The sequence below is a fragment of the Lynx rufus genome, unplaced genomic scaffold (assembly GCF_022079265.1).
Source record: "Lynx rufus isolate CCGP_SWC_20201006 ecotype Redwood Valley unplaced genomic scaffold, mLynRuf1.p SCAF_25, whole genome shotgun sequence".
In the NCBI taxonomy this organism is placed as follows: Eukaryota; Metazoa; Chordata; class Mammalia; order Carnivora; family Felidae; genus Lynx; species Lynx rufus.
The window spans coordinates 6,449,878-6,455,877 of record NW_025814840.1 but is presented as its reverse complement, the minus strand read 5'-3'; positions in this window follow the sequence as shown (position 1 = coordinate 6,455,877).

Sequence of the window (6,000 nt, the reverse complement as noted above, 5' to 3'; positions counted from 1 at the left end):
AGCTCAAAAATTGGGTTGGTTTCGCGGGGTGATGCATGCCAACGTTGAACGACTCTGTTATACACCTGAAACTAGTCTAACACTGTATCTTAACTAACTGGAATTAAAATAAAAACTTAAAAAAATTGGGTTGGTTCCTCTGACTTTGCATAAGAGCCTCGGTGACTCTGCTGATAAACACATTGGCATTTGCTGTAACTTTATAGCCTTTTTGCTGTTGTAGCCATTATCTGCTGTTCCCAGCAGATTATCCTGAAGCTTAGCAAATTTAAAATACATTTATTATCTCATGACTCCTGTGGGGTGGACATCTGGGTGTAACGTAGCTCGGTGCTGGGCTTCAAGACTCTCTCCTCGTCCGTGATCGCTATGCTAGGCCCGGCTGTGGTCCGTCAAGGCTCCACCGAGGCAGGACCTGCTTCCAAAGCCCAGTCATGCAGTTGTGGGCAGCGCTTGGTTCACAGCCTGTCGGCTGTAGGCTGCCTCCAGTTCCCTGCCCCACGGCCCTTTCCATAGCACGGCTCCTGGCGTGACAGCTGGCTTGACCAGAGTGAGCGAGCGAGACCCAGAGAGAGGCCAGTGAGATGGGGAGCACCATCTGTTACAACCTGATCTTAGAAGAGATGTCCCGCATTCTAGTCATCAGAGGCAGTCACGGCCAGCTCCGGCCTGTCTTTACAGAAGATGATTATACAATGGTGTGAAGATGGGACCCGTGGAACCATCCCCACCACAGATGTACCTTCAACGGGTTACGAGACTTCGAGAAACTCTGAGCTAAACGAACATTTCCCCTTTCGTTTGGGAAGGGAGGCATTCCAAGCCCAGTGCCAGATGATCTCATGTGCCATACTTCGTTTCACCCTCACACCTTTCCTGTGTTGTAAATACTTGTGGCAAGCTCTGTTGGTTCTCCTCAGCGTTCATCATTCCATTCTTTCATAGCAAAATACCTCTTTATGGTGGCCCAGATAAGGACTACATTTCACATCCTTTCATGTGCCTAAGCTCTGCCCAATGGGATGTAAGCCAGCGTGAAGCGTGGCAACTTCCAGTGCATCTCCTTAAGGGAAAGCTGCTTAGCTGTCCTTTCCTCTCCTTGTTTGTTTCTATCTTCTTCTTTCCTTCTACCGGGATGTACGTGCCATCATCTTAGACCATGAGATGGAGATCCTACAAGTAAGGAGACAAGAAGAAAGACTTTCTGTTCGTAACCCTGTGAAGCCTTCTGCCAGCTTTGTACTACTTTTGGGACTTTTGGGGCCAGTGACGACAAGTTGTTGCCTTATTTAAACCGCTGCCATTTTGGATACTGTCACTGGCAGGCCAACCCAGTCCCAGCTAATTTGGAATTTAGTACTTAGAAGTGGGGTGCTACCTGTAACAAAAGTCAAAATACGCGGTGTTGGCTTAGGGCAGGGTTGGCAAACTTGTCGTAAAGGAACAGATGGTAACTATTTTAGGCTCAGTGGGCCACCTAGGGTCTTGTCACAGATTTTCCCTTTATATTTAAGCAACCTTTTAAAGTGTAAAAAATGTCTTGGCTCAGTCCTTTAAAAAGATAACAACCGTTCTTAGCTCAAGGACCAACAACAACAACAACAAAAACCAGGTAGCTGGATCTGGCCTTTGAAGGATAGTTTGTGACCTCTGTTCTTTCCCATCAGGGATCAGCACCTGCCCCCAGGGCGAATGTCGACCTCAGAGCCCACTGACCTTTCTGGAGTCACGTTTTCTTATCACTTGTAGTTTCTGGGTATTTCTCTTGTTTTCTTTATTGATCGGAAAGTAATGCACTTAATTGTTGAAAGTTCCCTTTACCCTCAGAAGATAGAGCAGAGGGAACTTTTATCAGAGATGCAAATGTAAGGAAATCACCAAAAGGATACCTGCTTTTATAGGTCATTACTGTTTAGGTATTGACTCAAGAAGAATAAAGCTGTAGTTTTCAGGAAAGAGAAAATAAATCGGCGACTCAGGCTGGTACTTATTAAAACTTTATGAGGTTACATGAAAATTCAATCGAAATCATCTTGTCATCTTGAAGGTACACTAGTCATCACAATACTGCATTACTTCTTAGTTCCTGTCATTCACAATTGTAAGGCACCGGCTCCGTTGCATTTACATCTTCGAAGCCAATGATCACTGTCCTGATGAATGGATGTTGTCATTTTACTTAGTATATTCAGATAGACCCGGGTCCTATAGGATATGGTACTCAAAGTACAAAAACAAGCGCTCTATGCACATTCTTTAATACTGTTTCTGTTTCTCCTTTTCTTTGGTACCTCAGCTAACTAACGTCACAGAAATCAGGTCGATAGTACCAAAAAGGAAAAGAAGCAAGAGATTGTGTAACACCTGGAAACTAGAAACACAGTTTGCTGACGGCATTCTCTTTGTTGGGAGGAGGTAACGATGTCTGGCTGTAATGCAGTCAGAGAAATGAGAAAGCAAGAACTCGGGAAGGAATAGAAAAAAAAATACCAATAATTACACTAAATATTTAAACCACTGATAATGATGGATTGATGTAAAGAGACTCATCTGCGGCTTTTGTCCCAAGATCCCCCAAATCTCTTAGGAGTTACAGGAAAAAGTGCCAAATTTCAAAATAAAATTGCCATTTGAAAAGAGCATGTATCCTGCATTGCAAATCATTTCTTGCAAACCATTTAGGTGTAGCTCAGGCTTGTTCAAAAGGTTTTTGAATTGTCTAAACACGAGTATGTTTAGAATCCAGAAATAGTTAATAACAAACTGTTTTCAAGTGAATAACAAAGTCTGGCTACCTGTTCTTTAACATCATAAATCAGTGGGTGAACTTGGCAATTCCACGTTTCAAAACATGTGTTTTTGTTTTGTTTTGTGTTTTACAAAACTGCCCGTGTCATGTGCTGGTGAGGATGTTCAGCAACTAGAACTCTTCTGGTTTTTTTTTTTTAAGATTCTATTTTTAAGTAATTTCTACACCCAAAGTGGGGCTTGAACTCACAACCCTGAGATCAAGAATCATGTGTTTCACTGACTAAGATAGCCAGGTGCCCTTGCTGACGTCTGTTTTAAGTCTTCTGCACTGCTAACGAAGATTGTTTCCTCTTGTTTTTTGCACTATCTTTGATATTTCTCCCGGGAAAGAGCTTTGAAAACTCATTTTACTTAAATCGCAATTATAACAGGTCAAGGGTGAAAGTCATCTTTGCCAAGGCTTACAGCACCCACCTTGTATTTGACACTAATGGCTGAAACTTAAAATTGAGAACAGGGTTGATTTAATTTGGGGGATTCCGACTAAGTGAAAAAAGCTACCAACGGGTGAACTTCAGTGCAATTACACTCAGTTTGTAAAAATGCAGACGATGTGTCATGGGACCGTGTACTGTGCTGTGGAAATACACACACACCCGTTCATAGTTTCCGGCAGAGGAGAAGGTGCATAATAAATACAGACGAATCATCCATTCTATGAAATAGAGGCCTCTGGTTTATAGCAATAGAGATTATAATTTGTTTAATTCTTACTATCAGCGAAGAAAATAATGAGAGAGTAAAAGGAAGTTCTATAAAAAGGGAAGTATCTGTCAGTATTCTTCTCCATTAAGACATATTCAACACTTTATATGAGATTATATGAGGATAGTTCATGAGCAACAGTAATGTCGACGTGAGAGGCAGATATTTGAGCAAATCTGTAAAACATGGAAGGGAAAAAGCAGCGTGCCTTTTATGAGGAAGGCTGATGTTGGAAGCCCTTCCTGGTTTGCAGCATAAGGAGCTTGGTTTAAGGAAGAAAGGAACTGCCAAATCCTCCAAAACCCTCCCAATGCCCTACCTTTCATCTTGTTCCCTGTCCCATCTGGCCCCAGTGGCAGAGCTCAGGACCCAGAGCCCAGGGGCTTGGGGAGGACGACCAGGACCAGAAAGGGGTTGGTGGTGGGGTCGCTGGGTAGGGAGTGGATTGAGGGTAATCATAAATGAGAGGACGACACGTTTCTCTCGCTTTCTCTCTGCTCCTACCTCCGTCAGAAAGAAGTCAGTTGGGCATTTTCCTTTAACGTGCACCTGTTCTGGAGAGGATAAAGCCAATTCTATAAGATTAAAAAAAAAAAAAAAAAAAAGGAACGACAAGAAAAGAAAAGGAGCCAACAAGATGAGGTCACTGTATAATTTGTTGTCTAAACTGGGACACATTTGTGAGTCTGAAGGGTTATTGTTAATATTGATAAACAGGGCTGTCCCGGCAAACAGAACATACTGTCATCCCAGAGGGACATAGTTAACCCCGAGTGGGGTTGATGTTCTTCAGTCTCCAAGAAGTCTCTGAAGGCAGCTTATTTTCTTTAAAGTGCTGTTTCTTGGCACCTCCCCTTCCCTTAGACAAAGTAAGGAGAATGCAAGGAATATTCTTCTTGATTTCTCTCCCCAAACAGGAGAACAGTGGGAGGAAGGAGGTGTAGAAGGGTTCTAGATCTCATTCCAGGCATGTTCGAATGAATGGGGGCTTCTGGTTTCCAGGCAAATGAGTGAATTATTTTTCACTTCCAGATTGTTTACTAGTTTCTTTTCACCATTAGCTGAAGTATAAGGCTTTCTTTTTCTCTTTTCTACAAAACTGAGGTGACCTGAAAATGCCTAAAGTTCACATTCTCCCATCAGTGAGTGTATGTGTTCAAGATACGCACTATTCTCCCTATTAAACGCACACATTCTATTTCCTGTAGAAATATTGTAAGAAAAACCTGGCTTGTAAAATGGACATTCTCTGTAGAATTTTCTGTAGAATTCGGTAGAATATTCTGTATGAATTTTCTGTTGAAAAAAGTTTTTGTATGTTCTACTCCATAAGCAAAGTGATCTGGCATGGAGGTCAGAAAGTCTCATTTCTCTGATGGTTTTTTACTCATTAGAGCAGGACATGCTTGGCTTAGTCCTAACATTGGCAAAGGCAAACATCGATCCCGGTGGATACGTGACATTTTCTATGACTATGTTCTTGTAAAGCTTGAAGCATTTTCAAGACATCACTAGAATGAAGTAGAATTTCAACATCATATTTGGTGATCAGTTCAACAAAAAGCAGTAGGTAACTATTCCATGTCAGGTAGGAATATTGGGTCCCTAGTTTCTCTGTCTTCCAAGAAGTACATTGAAACTCCCAAATTTTGCCATTAATGTTTTCTTGTAAAAGTATTTACCACAAAGTTTACTGTAAGTGTCATACTTGAAGCTCGGTTTTGTCGTGGACAGAGGTATTTATATATAGGTAAAAATGTATCCCCAAGATGTAAAAGATATAAGTTGTTTCGTCTCCTGGGTATTTCTGTACGAATGAAGTCAAGGAGGCGATGAATGACCATGGCCTTGTGTGAACCCTGGGGCACACTGCTCACTGTTAGTTGTAAGTTATTTGGGGGAAATCTTGGCTGGTCCTGGAGCTATGCAACATTACTATATTTTATCAAACTCTGTAGCTTTGGATACAAAAACAATTTACTCCAAATACTGTCTTTACTGACTCTTCTTCTTGAAAAGCCACCCTGGAGAATCTCCCTGTCCCCATGGATTCAAACTGTGACCCAGTTGTCCAAGGCAGAACTAGAAAACAGTCATTTAAAACATACTGTGAAAATGGACATAAATCAAAAATTACATTGAGGCAATATTTATGAAAAGCTAATCAATGTGAATGGGAGGTTGTGTTTACAAAAACTTTTAAGTAAAACTAAACCTAATTTCCTGCATAATGATTGCATAGCCGTAATAGGTATTAAATTACATAGCTATTAATACATAGCTATAATTTGATCTCCATTCACCATTAAAAAGTCCAGGACCTGTGGTTTGTTAGATATTTTTTGAAGTCAATGTTTTTTTAACATGAAGTAGCTTTCTAGCAGCATTTTGGGTGCTTTTACGCCAGCACAGTGTGGTCCGGCATGATACCAGGTTTGGGCACAGGTGGGAGGCAAGAACCGGCTATGTAGGAAAACTGTATCT